The 19,030-nt window shown below is 49.3% G+C and overlaps 1 protein-coding gene across 1 annotated transcript in view; it reads right to left on the bottom strand.

Moving 5' to 3' along the window:
- Window positions 1-19,030, bottom strand: part of RNF17 (ring finger protein 17) — a 3,010,943-nt gene that overhangs the window by 1,593,448 nt on the left and 1,398,465 nt on the right. The gene's annotated exons all lie outside the window — the stretch shown is intronic.

Genomic DNA, 19,030 nt, shown 5'->3' with positions numbered 1-19,030 from the left:
TTAACTCTACCAGTCGAGTACTTACCTAAAAGCCGATAGCTCATTTTCCTTACATAGGTTAACATTGACTAATTTCACTTGTAAATTCTTCTAAGTGTGGAGTTTTGAAACTTTAAAATATTCATATAAAATCAGCCGAATTACTCACCTGTGATCAGGAGACAAGCCAGTACTGTACCTTTCAGTCCAGTACTGAACCGAAAAAGTAATTATAAATGTACTAACCAGTAACTTGAATTTCCTCCCATAGGAGAACATTGCTTGGTTTTCACTGAAAAGTTTCTAAGTGTCAACTTTGAAAATACAATTATATTCTTTAAAAATCACTATTGTAACCAAAACGCTTTTACTTAACTGTTTACAGCTCATGTCCCGGGACTGAATCTAGGATCCAGTCCTGTGGTTAGAAAAGTAATCTATAAAGTAGTCAATTGCATTTATCTAGAAAAACCCATTGAGCTAAATGTTAAATTGTGTTTGAAATTGTGTTGCCTATTGCAACCACTGTTGCTATTGTACTTACAAAGTCTATTGCCTATTTGCAAAGTAATTACCTAAAGTCACTCATATTGAGAAAAGTATATTTTGATACCTTGTTGGTTCTAAAACAAAACAACTATATCTTTTGATACAAAACAATTGGCCTAGAGTTCATTTCTTGAGTGTGTAAGACCATTTGCTGACTGAGTGTGTACAACAGATGCGTTACACTGTCCTCTGATACTGCCTTACTGCTCGACCAAGTTACCACTTTAGAGAGTAAGGTTATATCTAACTTTACAAAAACTACAGTTGATGGACAGAATGCAGAACAATGTCATACATTCACCCCAGTACAGAGATCTGGGCCTAACTCCATCGTTTTTTTTGCACTCCACACCACCCCAGTTCAGACATGGCCATATGCAAATCAGCCCTGACCCTGTGCCTCATGGGAACAGTCCAACCCGAACTGCCAAGCCATGTCTTTCCTGGACCGGAATCAAGCACCCTAGGACCGGTTTCTGGCTATCAGCCGTCTTCAGCCAGGATAGCTTGACTCCAGTGGTGTGGAGAGCATGGGACTCACGTCTGAGCATACCCATCCCACTCGGGGTGACAAATGCAAAAACAACAGTTGATGGACAGAATGCAGAACAATGTCATACATTCACCCCAGTACAGAGATCTGGGCCTAAATCCATCGTTTTTTTGCACTACACACCACCCCAGTTCAGACATGGCCCTATGCAAATCAGCCCTGACCCTGTGCCTCATGGGAAGTTCGGGCTGGACTGTTCCCATGAGGCACAGGGTCAGACTGATTTGCATAGGGCCATGTCGGAACTGGGGTGGCAGAGTGGGCTAAAGAACAGTGATGGATTACACCCAGATCTGTTGACTGGGTGTGAGTGTTTGATTGGTTCAGATGCTCCGTCCATCACCACCCCCTTTTGTACCGCTTTGTTCGCCATAAGTTGGCAGGGTATGCTCAGACGCGAGTCCCTTGCTCACTTTGCCACTGGATTCAAGCAAGCCTGGCTGAAGACGGCTGTAATGCCAGAAACCGGTCCTAGGAAGCTTGTTTCCGGTCCAGGGAAGGCAAGGCTTGGCAGTTCGGGCTGGACTGTTCCCATGAGGCACAGGGTCGGACTGATTTGCATATGGCCATGTCTGTACTGGGGTGGAAGAGTAGGCTAAAGAACGGTGATGGATTAAACCCAGATCTGTTGACTGGGTGTGAGTGTTTGATTGGTTCAGATGCTCCGTCCATCACCACCCCCTTTTGTATCGCTTTGTTCGCCATAAGTTGGCAGGGTATGCTCAGAAGCGAGTCCCTTGCTCACTTTGCCACTGGATTTAAGCAAGCCTGGCTGAAGACGGCTGTAATGCCAGAAACCGGTCCTAGAAAGCTAGTTTCCAGTCCATGGAAGGCAAGGCTTGGCAGTTCGGGCTGGACTGTTCCCATGAGGCACAGGGTCAGACTGATTTGAATATGGCCATGTTTGAACTGGGGTGGCAGAGTGGGCTAAAGAACGGTGATGGATTAAACCCAGATCTGTTGACTGGGTGTGAGTGTTTGATTGGTTCAGATGCTCCGTCCATCGCCACCACCTTTAGTACCGCTTTGTTCGCCATAAGTTGGCAGGGTATGCTCAGACGTGAGTCCCTTGCTCACTTTGCCACTGGATTCAAGCAAGCCTGGCTGAAGACGGCTGTAATGCCAGAAACCGGTCCTAGGAAGCTGGTTTCCGGTCCAGGGAAGGCAAGGCTTGGCAGTTCGGGCTGGACTGTTCCCATGAGGCACAGAGTCAGACTGATTTGCATATGGCCATGTCTGAACTGGGGTGGCAGAGTGGGCTAAAGAACAGTGATGGATTAAACCCAGATCTGTTGACTGGGTGTGAGTGTTTGATTGGTTCAGATGCTCCGTCCAACACCATCCCCTTTTGTACCGCTTTGTTCGCCATAAGTTGGCAGGGTATGCTCAGACGTGAGTCCCATGCTCACTTTGCCACTGAATTCAAGCGAGCCTGGCTGAAGACGGCTGTAATGCCAGAAACCAGTCCTAGGAAGCTTGTTTCCGGTCCAGGGAAGGCAAGGCTTGGCAGTTCGGGCTGGACTGTTCCCATGAGGCACAGGGTCAGACTGATTTGCATATGGCCATGTCTGAACTGGGGTGGCAGAGTGGGCTAAAGAACGGTGATGGATTAAACCCAGCTCTGTTGACTGAATGTGAGTGTTTGATTGGTTCAGATGCTCCGTCCATCACCAACCCCTTTTGTACCGCTTTGTTATCCATAAGTTGGCAGGGTATGCTCAGACGTGAGTCCCTTGCTCACTTTGCCACTGGATTCAAGCAAGCCTGTCTGAAGACGGCTGTAATGCCAGAAACCGGTCCTAGGAAGCTTGTTTCCGGTCCAGGGAAGGCAAGGCTTGGCAGTTCGGGCTGGACTGTTCCCATGAGGCACAGGGTCGGACTGATTTGCATATGGTCATGTCTGAACTGGGGTGGCAGAGTGGGCTAAAGAACGGTGATGGATTAAATCCAGATCTGTTGACTGGGTGTGAGTGTTTTATTGGTTCAGATGCTCCATCCATCACCACCCCCTTTTGTACCGCTATATCTAACTTTACCCTCTGCCATACCTCTGGGGATTGTGGACTCTGTGCACACTGTACCTTACTTTGGTCCAGTATATACAGAGCCACTTTCTTACACCTACCTCGTGACTGGAAAAAACTTCTTCGAACAAAAACAAAGTGCAAACGTCCAGACCCAACACTAGATGGCAAACCTTTGCACAGCATGTGATCTATAGCTCACATGCCTCGAACACTCATTTTCACCTGTGCCCAGCACATGCTTTAATATGGCTTCCACTTGCACAGGAAGATATCCAACTGCCCAATAAAGGTGCATATCTGCTCTTGCAGTTAGACCCTCACTTGTAGTATAGTGCATCCAGCCTTGGGGCTGTAAGGCCGGCCTACATTAGGGGTGTCTTACCTATACTGCCTTCAGTGTCTTCAGACATGGCACACATGTTTGTGTGCCATGTTAATTTTTCAGTTTTCTCTGCAACAAGACATGCAGCCTGCAATGACAGTTTGCATGATCTTGGTGAGGGGTCCCTAGGGTGGCAGAATTTCTGCTGCAGCACTAGTGGACCCTCATCAGTCCCAATGCCCCAGGTACCAGGGGTACCATTTACTAAGGACTTACAGGTGTTTCTGAAGTTGTGCCAATTGTGGTACAGTTTTAGGGAAAGAACACTGGTACTGGGAACCTGGTTAGCAGGAAACCAGTACACCTCAGCCAAAGCTACATCATAAAACAAGGCAAAAAAGTGAAGGGTGCTCCAACAAGTACACCATTCCTTACAATTGTGATGTTCTGTGGTTGGGAGTGTGTTGACTTCTGTTTTCTGGTTGTTTTATTGCACTGGTGTCATTGGGCTGTTATTGTGTTTGCGCTAGTGCAAGTTGTGTTGTTTGTAAAGTTGCACTGATTACTAGCGGAGTTTGATATTCTTGTGTTGTATACTGTGTAATGTACAGAGTGCTATGCATTTGTTGAGTTACTCTTGTGCTGTGTTCGCTTATTTTTATTTTATTTATGTATATTATGCCATCTGCTTTGTGTGTAGTTGTTTGATGGAGTTATGTTATTGTGGTTCAATATATGATATTATATTTTGGAGGTGTTTTCTCACTGCTGTACCGGTTTGTCTATAATATAGGGTTTTAAAACTGTGGTTTGGGGGGTAGTTATAGCAGTAGAACATGCAATGTGGTGCTATGACTTGGAAAGACAATAATAAAGGAAGTAGTGAAGCAGTAAAAGTTGCAGTTTGTTGCAAGTCAATAATTGTGGTGCTGTTAGATGATATTGTCTTGATGGAACTTACAGTGTAGTGGTGGTAGAAATATTGGTGGTGTTAGGCAGTGTTCTGTTTAGGATTAGTATAGTTGTGGAGGGTCACTCATGATGCAGTTAAGTGGATTTGTCATGGGGTAAAAAGTGCTCCATGGGTTTGGTAGTGTGGTAGCACACATATTGACTGTGTGGTGCTGTGGGAGAAACAGTGCCAGACAGCACTGTTTTGCTATGACATTAGTCAATGGTGAACAAGTCATTTGCCTTCAGTAATGCTTTCTGGTGGATACTCCAACATCAAATTTGTCATCTCAGAATATCTTCTAAGTACTAGACTGAGCCCGGAGTGTTTTGGAGCAGTAATCCCATTGGTTGCTAGGTGTCATCGTGTTGCTCTGCCCAGGCTCTATATCGCCCTGCAAGTGACGGAGCAGAGACACACGGAAGCCCCATCTCTGAATGCTGATGGCTGTTTCTGGTCTTTTCCCAACCTCAGATGTGTAGGGTGAACAATTGTTGGTTGGTGACTGTCTGAAGAGTATTAACCTGGGAGATGTTAAAAAAAGTATGTAACTGGATCTTCTGATAGATACTTCTAACTACAGATTCCACACATTAGAATGCGTATGAAAGTAGATCCTCCCCAAGGCAGATGGTCTGAGGTGTGGCTTCAGGCAAAAGTCTTGTCGAACTGAGATGTGCTACCGCTGGGCCGCGATGTCTAGGCAGTGGTGTTTGGGAATTAAAGCAAAGACGAACACGTTGCGAGCTGGCAGATGTCAAGAGGAGGCATCCTTCTGTGCCAAAGCAGTGATAGTGGTTAAGGCCCTTTTGGAATGGTCCTCTCAGTCTTTCCAAGTCTTACTTTTTAGCCAGTGTAATCCAAATCTTAATGCATAGGACTATCCATGGAAGCATTTCTGTGCTTCACAGAACAATATAAAAAGTGGATCATCCACTTGATGGCTCTTGGTACAATCAATATAGTACCTCAAGGTCCTTAGGGCCAATAGAGCCTCTCCTCCTCTTTCAAGGGGTGAGGAACAGAAGCAAAGAATGCTGGTAGAGTGATTGATGTCCCCATATGAAAAAGAGTCATGGGTCGGAGCCTGACAGAATCGCCTTAGAGCTCATGGTGTCCTGGGCCCTTGTCACCGAATACCGAGCAGTCGGCAGAGCACCAACATAGGGCAAACACCCATGACATAGGGTGATGTGATCGGAGGTCCTTGGAGTCCACTTGGCAAAAGGCAGGGCAACAATGGCAAGGCACCGAGCTACAGTTACCTCAAAAGAGGGCGAGGCCTAGGTCCACCCCAGCCTAGCCTCTTCGTCGCACTCGCACCCAGCGGTGCTGCTGCATTTTCAGTGGTTGAGGGTCTCCCAGCAGCAGCACTACAACTGCTATCACCTCCTTGCTGACATTGTGGAACACACCAGCTGCAAACTGGGAAACCAGCCCCGGCAGCAATATGAAGGACAGCAGCACAGATGGCCGCACCGCCATTTTGGGTGGAAATGCCTACTCCTGCACTCCACCTAATCATTTTGAGACTGACCATTCGGATTCCCTATCCACGAAAGCACCTTCACTATCTTTCTCGACAACACTGCAGCTTAATCTTGACCCAAGCTGCGGTGGTGCAGAGGCTACAACTCTATATCAGTGGCGGGGGACTATGATGGAGGAGGCAGTTGCCATCTTTGGTGAGGGCAACTGATTCTTTGCACTCTACAAACATAGATGATTACTGACTGGACTGACATGGCTCTCGGCACAATGGTGTCACCTGCAGCCCGCCTGTGTCACCACTGTTGAGCGCCCACTACCTGGTCAAGTGCCTGCTGCATACACTAGTATCCAGTGGTGGTCCACTGAGTCTAATGTCGAGTTCCTGTTCTTCCTCGCATCTAAATTAGACTCATTCTCATAAGTACCCCGATTCCACCCTAACCACTCTGCTCCCCACCTCTTAGGACAGGTCTAGATGGTTAATAGTAACCAAGGCTGTCTTCAGTTTTTTCTTCAAAATAGGTGTCTTGTTATAACCTTTTTTATTTTATTAGGGTGCATATTTATGTCATCTTCAATTTTAGGGTTTTGTATTTGATTTTTGTGTCTGACCTTGGTGAGGTGAACAGGAAAGGAAGGGATAACGGACTATAGGTTTACTTTCCTGGGGCTTTTAGATTACCAGCAAATTAGTAATACATGCGGAGATGCAATCTTAAGCCTACATGCTCTAATTGTTGGAGCATGGACGGAGCTTCTCTTTAATCTTCTAGACTATTTAAATATGAGACAAGTGCTGGTGGGCTGTTGGCGCACCAAAGGCAAGCCCATCTGCACCTGTCCGTGTCCAGAACAAAAACAGCCAGCCATTCTGTCCAATTGTCTATAGACTTGGCTATGAGAATTTTCTTTAGTAAGGAGACTATTTTAGAGCTTTAACCACCCATATGTGGTCAATCCAATGTGTGCTTCAGAGGCAGGTCGCTCCTACATCTGCCCAAATTGTAATTTTTACCTGCCTTCAAGCGTAGGACCTCATAATTTGGGTGATAGAAGAACGGTCACCGTCAGCCCCACATTATGCAACCAAGGTACCCATAAAAGTCACCTGGATTTAAAAGCCTGTTTAGTTCAAATTAAATCACTTCCTAAACACAAGTTGGAGATATGACCAACTGACCATACTTGGAATTTAATGTTTCTAACAAACATGGCTAAAAACTACTTCATGACCAGATCTTACATTTGATATTGTTGATGGCTATTCAGTTTCGCATTTAGACAGCGTCGGAAGTCCAGGATGAGGTGCGGCTATCATTTATCTCTCTACGTTCCCTTGCACCATTAATCATTTAGAGGTGCTGGGACAGGCTGAAGGACTTCTTTTCTCACTAAAATCTGACAATATTTCCCTCTCCAAAGTTCTCATCTATCGGCACCTTAGTGCTAACCTCCGTTTAGTGCAGTTTTATATAATGCTATTACTCCTCTCTTCTCGCAATATTCCAATGTTATGGTGCGGGGAGACTGTCATTTATATGTAGATGATCCCCACTGTAGAGCTGTGGGACATCTGACTGAAGCTATGTCTGATTTTAAATTACTACAAAATGATAATGGCCCTATGCACAAAGGAGGGCACATTTTAGATGTAATTTTTTCCAACCTCCTTTCTGCAGAAGTCAGTGAACAGGTACGATAACTTTGTTCGGATTAATTCTCAGTACCCTTTTATTTAAGGTCAAACACTATTTCTGATTCAGCCCTGAATAAAATATGCTTGCAAGTCAGGGTGAATTTTTCAGGGGTATCGATGAAGCGGTTGAATCTTTTGCTTTAGACCTAAAGGCAGGTTTCAACAAAGTAGATCCCTTGAAAAAGGCTGTCTCGAAAGGATTTGGCAAACCTCCCTCTCCCACATCAGCTACAAAACATCTTGGGGTACAAATGGACACAACCCTTTAAACTGCAGGTTCAGTCAACCACTTGCATCTGCTTTTCTATACTGAAATCCTTGAAGAATTCTCTAAAATTCACCCCAGACGATACTTGGAAAGACATTGTACAGGCTCTGATTACATCAAGATTGAACTATGCCAATGTCCTTTTTCTTGGAGCACTGCAGGAGCTGACAAATATATTGCAATGGGTTCAGAATGCAAGTGCTCGTTTTGTATTGAACTTTCCCCAAGCAAAAATCAATTTGGTAAATTCTGAAAGCACTACACTGGCTACTATTAGGCAAAGAAGACATTTTAAAACTCATGTTCACATACAGAGCTGAGCATTAGATGGGCCCAAGTCTATATTGAGGACAAAATCAATAAGCACAGACCCCCAAGGACCCTTCGTTCTGCAAGCCTAATCTTTTTTTGCATTCCTATGGTGCATAAAGGGATAGCTGGTGGTCAATCTTTCTCATTTCTGTCTCCCAATCTGTGGAATCAACTTCCATACCATCTTTGTTACACTTCCTCAGAGTCTACTTTTAAAGCTCATTTGAAGAGACACATTTTCAAATACGAATAACCAGACTTCCCGTTATTCAGATAACCTGCTGCTCAGCTTGGGGATTTAAGATCCGTCTTCCCTATGTCAACTTAGTGCAAAGATGCCCAGTTTGGAGCAGCTATTGCGTTTTAGAAGGCTGTTTCATTCATTCATTAATTGTAGAGGGAGCACTGCTCATGCTTGCCTGCCTACACAAAAGGGCAAGAACTAGATGCTCTGGCCTCACTCCTGTTATCCCTCTAAATACTTGGCACTCGCTGATGTCTAAATCACAACCTACCTGAAAACTCCTCTTTGAAGAAGGCATCTCCAACGCGAAGGCGTCATCAGCCATTTTCCCGGGTACGATGGTGCAGGACTCTTTGATTTTGACACGGCCAGCCATGGAAACATTAATTCAAGAACTCTGACATCAACGTCTACATGAGCTCAATTAATGATGCAATCTCGAAAATGGCAACGGAAGTTCAATTGCTTCATTCAGACATCACATCGTTCCACCAATACCTAGATGTCACTGACGCCTGACAACAAGACGTTGAAGCGCGTATCAATGGCATACCAGACTGATCCCAGAGATCTGGGTGCTAAAAAGGAAGGTGGTGGACTGGGAGGATAGGAGGCAAAGGGACAATATCCGCATCATAGGGGTACCGGAAAAAATTGACCTTGATACCAAAACTTCTTGACCTGACGCACAAGTTACTACTTGAGTAACGATATATCTGTAAGAGACATTAGTTAGTGATAGATTCCTCACCTTAGAATATCCCCAGGCGTCAGACTGGATCCGGAAAATTTTGCGTAGCAATACCCCTGCGCGCCGGCCGGCGTCGTCCGCGGCCGTCGTCGGCGTCGTTAGCGCCGGAATGACATCGTCGGAGTACTTAGACGCGGCCGATGCGCGCTGACGTCAGTTCTGATACACAGCTTTTCCGCGCCAGATACGCAGAGCCATGACAAAACCAACACTGGTGCAATGAAACTAGGGCCCTGAAAGGGGATGACCTTAACCCTAGATATCGGTTCGCAGAACGGGGAGGATGGGTGGGTCGGTAAGGAATCTATCACTAACTAATGTCTCTTACAGATATATCATTACACAAGTAGTAACTTGTGCATCTGAAAGAGACACGTTAGTGATAGATTCCTCACCTTAGAATAGCTACCCCAGCAATACCAACCCCAGTGGTGGGTCTGCGAACCAATAATCACACCAGAAAGTCCTGGAGGACAGAACGGCCAAAGAAGCCATCCCTCCGGACTTGGCTGTCCAGGCAGTAGTGTCGTGCAAACGTGTGCAGCGAGGGCCACGTAGCTGCCTGGCAAATGTCCAGCAAGGGCACTCCCCGGCCCAGGGCAGTTGTAGTCGCCGTGGCCCGAGTGGAATGAGCCCGCAATCCGACAGGGGGCTCCTTTTGAGCCAAGGAGTAACATGCCTGGATACACAAGATGATCCACCGAGAGATGATCCGCTTGTGCACCGCCTTTCCCTTCTTAGCGCCCACGTAACCAACAAAGAGTTGGTCATCCACCCGGAACTGGCGTGTGCGATCTAGATAGTAAGAGAGCGCACGTTTCGGTCCTGAGGATGGAGCCTCTCTTCCTTTTTCGAGGGATGGAGGCGGAAAGAAGGTGGGCAAGGTAATGGACTGCCCGATGTGGAAGGCCGTGACAATCTTGGGCAGGAAAGAGGGTCTTGTCCGCAACACAACCTTGTCCGGATGGACAGAGAGGAAAGGAGGTGTGGAAGAAAGAGCTTGGAGCTCACTCACTCTCCTGGCAGAGGTGATGGCAACCAGGAAAGCAGTCTTCAGAGTAAGAAGACGGAGAGGACAGTTATGGAGCGGCTCAAAGGGAGCACACATTAGGTAAGTAAGAACAAGGTTCAAGTCCCACTGGAGGATCACGAAAGGAACAGGAGGGAACATGTGTGTGATGCCCTTCAAAAACCTATTTACAATTGGGGACTTGAACAAGGAAGGCTGATCAGGTAGCCTTAAGAAGGCGGAAAGGGCAGAAAGGTACCCCTTGATAGTGCCCAGAGCAGAGCCCTGCTGGGCAAGAGAAAGAAGGAAGAGAAGAACCTCAGAGAGAGGGGCAGCAAGGGGATCCACAGCCTTTGCTGTGCACCATGCCACAAATCTGTTCCACCTGCAGGCGTATACCGACTTTGTGGAGGGACGCCTGGCTGCCAGAATGACATTACAGACTTCAGGAGGCAAGTCAAATGGCCTCAACTGCCGCCGCTCAATCTCCAAGCTTGTAGGTGGAGACTGGACAGGTTCGGTGGAGTACCGTCCCCTGCTGCTGCGACAGAAGGTCCTCTCGAAGAGGAAGACGAATTGGGGGATTGACTGACATGCTGGTAGCTCGGGATACCAGTAACTTCGTGCCCAGTCCGGAGCCACAAGGATAACCTGGGCCCAGTCGCGCCTGATCTTCTTCAGCACTCTGGGCAGAAGTGGTATAGGCGGAAAGGCGTACAATAGACCGCAACTCCACTCGCGACGAAAAGCGTCTCCGAGCGAGTGCCGCCTTGGAAATTCCAACGCGCAGAACTGATGACATTGCGCGTTCTCTTCTGTGGCGAATAGATCTAACCAAGGCTCTCCCCACTGCTGAAAGAGGCCTTGCGCCACGTCCGAGTTCAGACGCCATTCGTGATCCATCATGCACCGACGGCTGAGTTCGTCCGCCCTGGCATTCAGAGAACCTGCCAGGTGTTGAACCACCAGGGTCACGCCATGATGTTCCAGCCACTGCCAGAGGCGCAGAGCCTCCTGGCATAGGGTCCACGACCCCACCCCGCCCTGTTTGTTGCAGTACCACATGGCGGTGGTGTTGTCCGTGAACACCTGCACTACACTCCCCCGGACAGAGGGGAAAAATGCCTTTACAGTGCTTGTCGGATCGCCCGCAGCTCCAAAAGGTTGATATGGAGCCAGGACTCCGACGGAGACCAGAGGCCTCCGATCTCCGCCTGTCCCATGTGGCCTCCCCTGCCCTGGAGGGTCACAACCACGTGCTCCGGGTGGGGTAGGGAGAGGGATCTGCCACTGACCCAATCGTGGTCCGTGAGCCACCACTGCAACTGTCTTGCAGTGCCCTCCGAGATCAAGACATGATCTGACAAGTTGCCCTGATGCTGGGCCCACTGAAACTTCAGGTCCCACTGCAGAGCCCGCATCCGCCACCGGGCGTGATGCACAAGAAAAATGCAGGAGGCCATCAGCCCCAGAAGCCGCAGCGTCAACCTGACCGAGACTCGGGATAAAGGCTGAAAGATCGGAATCAGAGCCTGAATATCCCGAACCCGCTGTTCGGGAGGATAAACCCGAAACTGCGCCGAGTCTAGAACCGTTCCGATGAAGAGGAGCTTCTGAGTGGGACACAGGTGCGTCTTCGGCACATTGATGGAGAACCCCAGCAAGTGCAGGAGGTCGGCCGTAGTCTGACGACAGTCTGGGGCGAGCCCGCCTTCAACAACCAGTCGTCGAGGTAGGGGAAGACTGACACCCCTAACCTGCGCAGATGAGCTGCGACCACCGCCATCACTTTCGTGAACACCCGTGGGGCGCTGGTAAGGCAGAAGGGGAGCACTGTAAACTGAAAGTGCTCGTGGCCTACCGTGAACTGCAGGTAACGCCGGTGGGCCGGCAGGATGGGGATGTGAAAATAAGCGTCCTGCAAGTCCAACGCTACCATCCAGTCTCCATGGCCCAGGGCAGCTAAGACCTGAGCCAAAGTCAGCATCTTGAACTTCTCCTTCCGGAGGAAGCCGTTGACGTTCCGTAGGTCCAAGATAGGGCGTAGGCCCCCTTTGCCCTTCTTGGGTACCAGAAAGTAGTGGGAGTAACAACCACACCCTACTTCTGGCCCAGGAACGCACTCGATGGCCCCCTTGGCCAAGAGGGCCGTGACTTCCTCTTGCAGAAGTTGCAAGTGATCCCCCGACACGCGGTGGAATTGCGGTGGCATGGCTGGAGGGGTCGCCTCGAAGGGGAGGGAGTAGACCCTTCGGACGATTTGCAGCACCCACCTGTCCGACGTGACAGTGCGCCAGTGGAAGAGGTCATGGCGAACCCTGCCCCTCACTGGCGTCACATGGGCCAGAAAACACAAACTAGGAAGGTTTTGAGGCAGGTGCTGTGGAGGGAGGTGTGGACTAGCCTCGCCGTTGTCCCCGACCGCCGCCACGGCGGTTTCCACGCCTGCCACCGCGCTGTTGAACATTCTGCGGTGCGTGGCTGGCAGCACGTGTGGGGGCGCCCCTTCCGTGGCAACGAAAGGAGCGAAAGGCACCCGATTGCTGGCGTGTGACCGAGAGGCCCAAGGACTTGGCCGTAGCCCTGGAGTCCTTAAAACGCTCAAGCGCATGGTCTGCCTTGTCGCCAAAGAGGCGACGGCCATCGAACGGCATGTCCAGAAGAGTGGCCTGGACATCGGCCGAAAAGTTGGCGGACCTCAACCAGGCGTGGCGTCGAACCGCCACTGTCGTTGCCATTGCCCTGCCCAGTGAGTCCGTGGTATCCAGCCCACACCGGATGGAATATCGCGCTGCATCTCGGCCCTCCACAAGGGCTTGGCGAATTTAGCCCGGACCTCCTCCGGACATTGTGGCAGCACGTCCGCGACCCTGTCCCACAGGGTGTGGGTGTAGCGGCCCAAGAGGCATGCGGTATTGACAGACCGCAGTCCCAAACTCAGGGACGAGAACACTTTCTTCCCAAATTGTTCATACCTCTTGGATTCCCGATCGGGCGGAGCCGTCGGGAATGGAGTCTGGGAAGTGGGGCCTGGATGACCAGGCTCTCGGGGGTGGGATGGGTGGACAAAAAGCAAGGGTCGCCCGGGGCCGGGCGGTAGCGTCTGGCCACGTTCCTATCCACAGGCGGACCTGTGGCGGGCTTGGACCAAGTGCCCACAAGAACGTCACACAAGGCCTCAATAAACGGCAGCAGATGCTCATTGGAGCTTGCCTGCGGTTTAAGGACCTCAGTGAGGAGGTTAGTCTTCACGGCCGCGACGGGGAGCTCAAGGTTTAAGGCCTTGGCCGCCCTCGTCAACACTACACTGTAAGCAGCCCCCTCCTCCGTAGCCACGGTGGGAGAGGAGACAAATCCAGTGTCTGGCGAAGTGTCAATTCCACTGGCCTCCCCAAGCTCATATGTCCAGTCCTCTTGAGACTGGCACTCTTGTTCCAGAGGGTCCACAGACCCCTCCCAATCACCTTCGTCACCCATGTCCTGCAGAGCAGGGCCAGCAGACGGGGCCGTCTCATGGAAAAAGAAATCTCCAAAGGCCGTCGGAAGCGGTGCCCAGCGGCGCCGCTCCGGCGCCAGATCCGGACCGAAGGTAGGATTGGGGATGGCGTCCATAGTGGGCACCGGGGGTGACACCCGCAGGGTCGGCGCCGGTGAAGTCGTGCGGTCGACCGGCGACGACCCGGATCCGGAAGCGGATCCAGAGAGGGCCTGTGGCGCCGGGACCGAAGTCGCCGGCGGCGCCGGGGAGGAAGCGACCCGCTAGGCCCTCCAGCCGGGGCCGCTGGGCCCGGAGGCGCCACGGGACCCGGCTGAGAAGGGAGGGACCTCATGGCCATGAGATACCGCTCGACCTCCTCTGGCGTCGCGTCATGCCCAGGGACCCAAAGGTGTGGGGCAGGCGGCGACGCTTGCAACTCCGTCGGAACCGCGTGGGTGGTGTCAACCGAACCTCCGGCCGCATCGCGCGAGCGTCGGTGTGGGTCGGAGGAACGATGACGTCTCCCCGACCTCTCATGCCTCTTACCCGAGGACTTGGATCCTGTCGACCGATGTCCACTCCCGGAGCTGCAAGGACTCCGACCCCGCGACCGTCCCTCGACCTCCCGTGGGACAAGGGACCTGGAGCGGCGCGGGGCCGACTGCCGGAGCTCGAGTCGCTTGCGGGACCGCTCCCGCCTAGCTTTAGACGTCAGGGCCCGGCAGTCGGAGCAGGTGCGGTCGTCGTGGTCGAGGCCTAAACACTTCAGGCACCGGCGATGGGGGTCGGTAACCGACATCAGTCGGTCGCACTTGGAACAGGGTTTGAACCCGGGCATCCCTACCGGCACTGTCGGAGTCGAAGACTAGAGTAGAGAAATTATCAAAAAGTTTGGTCAAAAAATGACTAAGGGGTAGAGCTTCTCCGAATCTGCGCTAGCTGGCGCGGAAAAAAGAAAAACTGACGTCATCGCACATGGGCGGCGTCTAAGTACTCCGACGAAGTCATTCCGGCGCTAACGACGCCGACGGACGCGGAGCCGCGGCCGACGCCTGCCGGCACGCAGGGGTATTGCTACGCAAAATTTTCCGGATCCAGTCTGACGCCTGGGGATATTCTAAGGTGAGGAATCGATCACTAAGGTGTCTCTTTCAGATATTTGCAGCACAAGTGGAGATACAGCAGGCTCGCAGGGTCAGACCCAATAACTTCTCCCTCATAAAAGTCTCCCCCTATCATAGCCTGAATTTTGAGACGTCAACAGGTTCAGCAAGTAATATCATGGGCAAGGAAACCTGATCCTCGCAAAGTGAGAATCATCAAATCTTTATTTTGGCGGACCACTCACATGAAATCTATTAGGCAGGAAGCAGTTCTTGGCCCCGAGACTGTGTCTATGTAAACTTGAAATACGTTGCATACGTTTGGAAATGGCAGTTATACTGTTCACTGTGGATGGCAGGACTCAGGAAAATGACGGTCCTGCAGAACTGGAGAAACTTCCAGCGGCCCAGGACATTAGAGACCGGAATACCAGGGAGGATCCTGAAAACCAGCCAGCATCTGCTGCAGTAAGGGAGGTCAGATCGTCTGAGGACCAAGACGAACAGAAAAGATTGGAGAGAGTCTCACCACGCTGGTTGTCGGAAGGAGGGAAACAACCAGCCAACCAGACGTGCTGCTGATCCAAGACACCCACTCATCAGATGCTGAACATGATAAACCAAAATAGCATTGGGTAGGCACAGTGGTTTATGCAGCAGGACACAATGCAACCACACTGGCCGCATCACCTCACTGGACCAGAGAAAGAGTGGGGTAGACAACTTACTACACAAATCGCCACTAACATGTAAACTACAGCTGTGGAAGATCCCAGGAGAAAAGTTGGCTTTGCAAAATTAAAACAAGATGAAATACTCAACGTTGGCTCTGTATATGCTCTGACTGGAGATCGAACTGACCTCTTTACCACAATAACCAAAATTCTCCTTTACTATGGCGTGACCAAGCTAGTGACTTTAATTTACCCTTAGACCTGTATATTAACAAATCTGGGAATCATACCGTTAGGCAACTCTGGGACCGGTATTTCCTGTCCAACGTTACTAGTGACCATGCCTTAACAGAATTATGGCGCCTGCTGCACCCCAAGGGAAAGGGACTATAACTTCACTCCCTGCATTCACAACACACATTTTCATGCTTTACTGGCAGCACTTTTAGCCCAAATTTTGGTAGAAGCCTCAATTCTCCCAAACATGACCTCTGACCATGATCTTATCTTGGTTGACTTAAACATTAATTATGCAACCCCCTCAGGCTATTTGGCGAATGAACACAACATACTACAAGGACCATGATGACAAACATAACTGTGTGGGTATTTAAGGCAATAGTTGGAGGAGAATACTGGCTCAGACTCCTCCTCTCATATGTAGTGAGCGGCAAGGAAGACCTGCATTAGTGGAAACCTAATGGAGGACTCTACAGACTATATAAGAGACATTGTGAATGTAAGCAACGCAGGCTGTTGGCTCTCATACTACAACTGACCATGACATACAATTCATCACCAAATCTAGCTCTCCTTAAGGACTTGGTTAAAGGCAACTTCGATCTAAACTCATTATACAACTCATGCCGACTCTGCACTCAGACTGGAACAGAGGCATTTTGAGGGGGAAGAGAAAGCTGGGTGACTTCTGACAGTGCAATTAACACAGGCACAGTGTCGCAATGGCTTACCAGCTATTGGGAGAGCAAACAATGTACTACTCATTCATCCACACAACATCCCGGGGGAATTTACCACTTTCTACTAACACTTATACTAATCAGACACACAAGACATCACAGGAAGACTGGAAATTTGTGTGCAAGGTCCCTTTAACACCCCTTACCAGCAAGAAAGCTGCACTGTTTGAGGCTGACATTACTGAAGAGGAGAGATGCCCTTCTAAAAGAATTTTATAAAACAACTAAGCTCTTGACAGTGCTCCTACTGAGCAAGCTGTTTAAAGAGATATCAGTTACCACAGCTCTCCTATCCGAATTTAACAGGGCACTGATTTCCCCAATACCCAAACCAGGCAGGAATCCTCTTCAGTGTGCTCATTATCATCTGATCTGTCTTATAAATGCAGACATGAAGATCCTGGTTGTCAGGCCCAAGGCCTACATCCGACTTTTAATCCATCCTTCTCAAGTGGGATTTGTATCAGACTGGTCCTCAGCAAACCACTTGAGAACACTCTCCCATCTTCTGTGGCAAGTCCATCATAATGAGGGCGATAAGATGCTCATTCTAATTGATGTGGAAAAGGCATTTGGGGATGTGTATCGGACATAGCGGTTTAGAGTGACGGATGTGATGAGTCTGGAGGAAATATTGATTGACCAAGTCTGCTGGCTAAATAATTATCCCACAGTCTCAGTGTCTTGCCAGGGCTTCTCAGACTTCTTTGCTGACAAGCAAGACACAAGGCAGGGGTGTCCACCCTCCCCTTTACAATTCTTGATGGCGCTGGAACCGCTAGTATCCTCCATTCACAACACACTGTTTATCTGGGGATTTCCCACCTTGTTTGGAGAAAGAAAGGTGTTTTACTATGCAGATGATATTCCGGTGGTCCTCGCCAACCGACGGGAATCTCTATCAGCACTGAGGAAAGTGATTGAGACATTATTGGGATATCAAATAAACTGTTCAAAATGAGAGGCACTAACGGTGTCCCAGAGAATGTCCTCCGGGACTGCGCAATTTTCCTGGCAACCTTTTTGTCTGAAATACATGGGCATTAACTTAAATAGCAGAGTGGCTAAGGTAATGCAGAATAACATTGCCCCTATCATTGAGGTGAAAAGGGAAGTTGTTGCCTGGTCGAAACCTCAACTGTCCCTTTGGATTCTATCCTCCAAGTTCAAGTAATGCACACAATCGAAGCTGTTGGTGAGAGGATAGATTGAACCTCTTAATATCTGAGTATGACTGGACTGACATACCAGAGGATCATGATAGACTATTACGGGAAACTAGCCTGAAATGTAGCATCTTTTATGGTCCTCCATCTCTGGCACTGTACCCCAAAGAGAATCTTTAGGGCACATATGCAAATTGATACTAAGTGCTGGAGTTGTGCTACACCGTACTGCAATACAGTACATGTCCTATGGGACTACATGACCCTCTCGCAATATTAGCTGTCAATTTGGGACCTGCTGAAGGGTCGAGTAGCCTGGGGCTATAGCATGATATGTTGGCCCGAACTGACCCATCCTGAACAAAGCTGGCTGTTCATGGCTCTGGCAGTGGGGAAGGTGGAGATCTAAAGTCACTGGAAATCCGCCACATCGCCGTCCTATAGCACATGGCAATAGGACATGCATGTAATGGCTTCTTATGAAATAATTATTTACAAACTTCATGAACTGCAGAAATTTGAGGTCTGGGGCTCCTTCTTACACCTGTAACCAGGCCTAGCTTCAACAGGTTGGCGTGGAGCTGACCCACCACTGGAGACCAGAGACCTCTGATCTCCACCTCTCCCAGCTGACCCAACACACCCCAACAGCGATGCATCTGTCACCACTGTCAGCTCTGGATGGGAAAGGGAGAGCGACCTGCTGCAGGACTGATTGTAATTGCCCAGGCACTGGCCTGTATTGTCTGGTCACCTGGTTGCTAACGGGGAAGTAGGACATGGTTTCGACCATTTAGCCATTAAAGTATCTTTGAGGGAATCATTAAATACAAGTAAGGGGCTCAAATGTTATTGGTCAAGAATGTAACATTTCTGTCAAAACATTTGTCCTAGTCTCAAAGGAAAACAGCGATAATTTAAGTACCTCAGCTGCAAATACCTCCAGACAATTCTTGCAAATGAGGCACTTTCTTCTGTTAGTGGTCTATGTAAAAATACAAGCCCTGTCTCAACTGAGGTATCAAAGCCCACTGGCATTCTGTAATTCAAGGTATAAGCCATTGTCGGTGTAATGAGGGACGAGAAAGCTACCCCCTATCATGCGAAGTATATTGGAGGTGCACCCTGCTCTGGCACAGGATCAGATTCAGAACAGGCCTGAATCTGTGAACTGAGGTGGAAGTATCTACAGAGTTGGTAGCAGGTCCATAGTGGAAAGACATGAGTGGTATATTGACTTGTTACCATGGATCTTCTCGTTGGTAACCAGTTCCCTGATGCTCAAAGTGTGAGTGTGTTGTCATAGAATGTTTTTGTATGCTGTGAGAGTGCAGTTGGAAAGAGTGGGCAGAGCAGGAGGAGGTTGCTCCTGGTGGGGCTTTGCATTTACCATCTAATGTACTTGTAAACTAGTAGTAACCTCTACAATAAATCCTACTTTTATTTTCTACATTAAAGGCTACATGACTTCCAGCC

The sequence above is a fragment of the Lissotriton helveticus genome, chromosome 8 (assembly GCF_964261635.1).
Source record: "Lissotriton helveticus chromosome 8, aLisHel1.1, whole genome shotgun sequence".
Taxonomy (NCBI): Eukaryota; Metazoa; Chordata; class Amphibia; order Caudata; family Salamandridae; genus Lissotriton; species Lissotriton helveticus.
The sequence above is the reverse complement of the archived record's forward strand: the minus strand, read 5'-3'. Positions and strand labels throughout refer to the sequence as shown.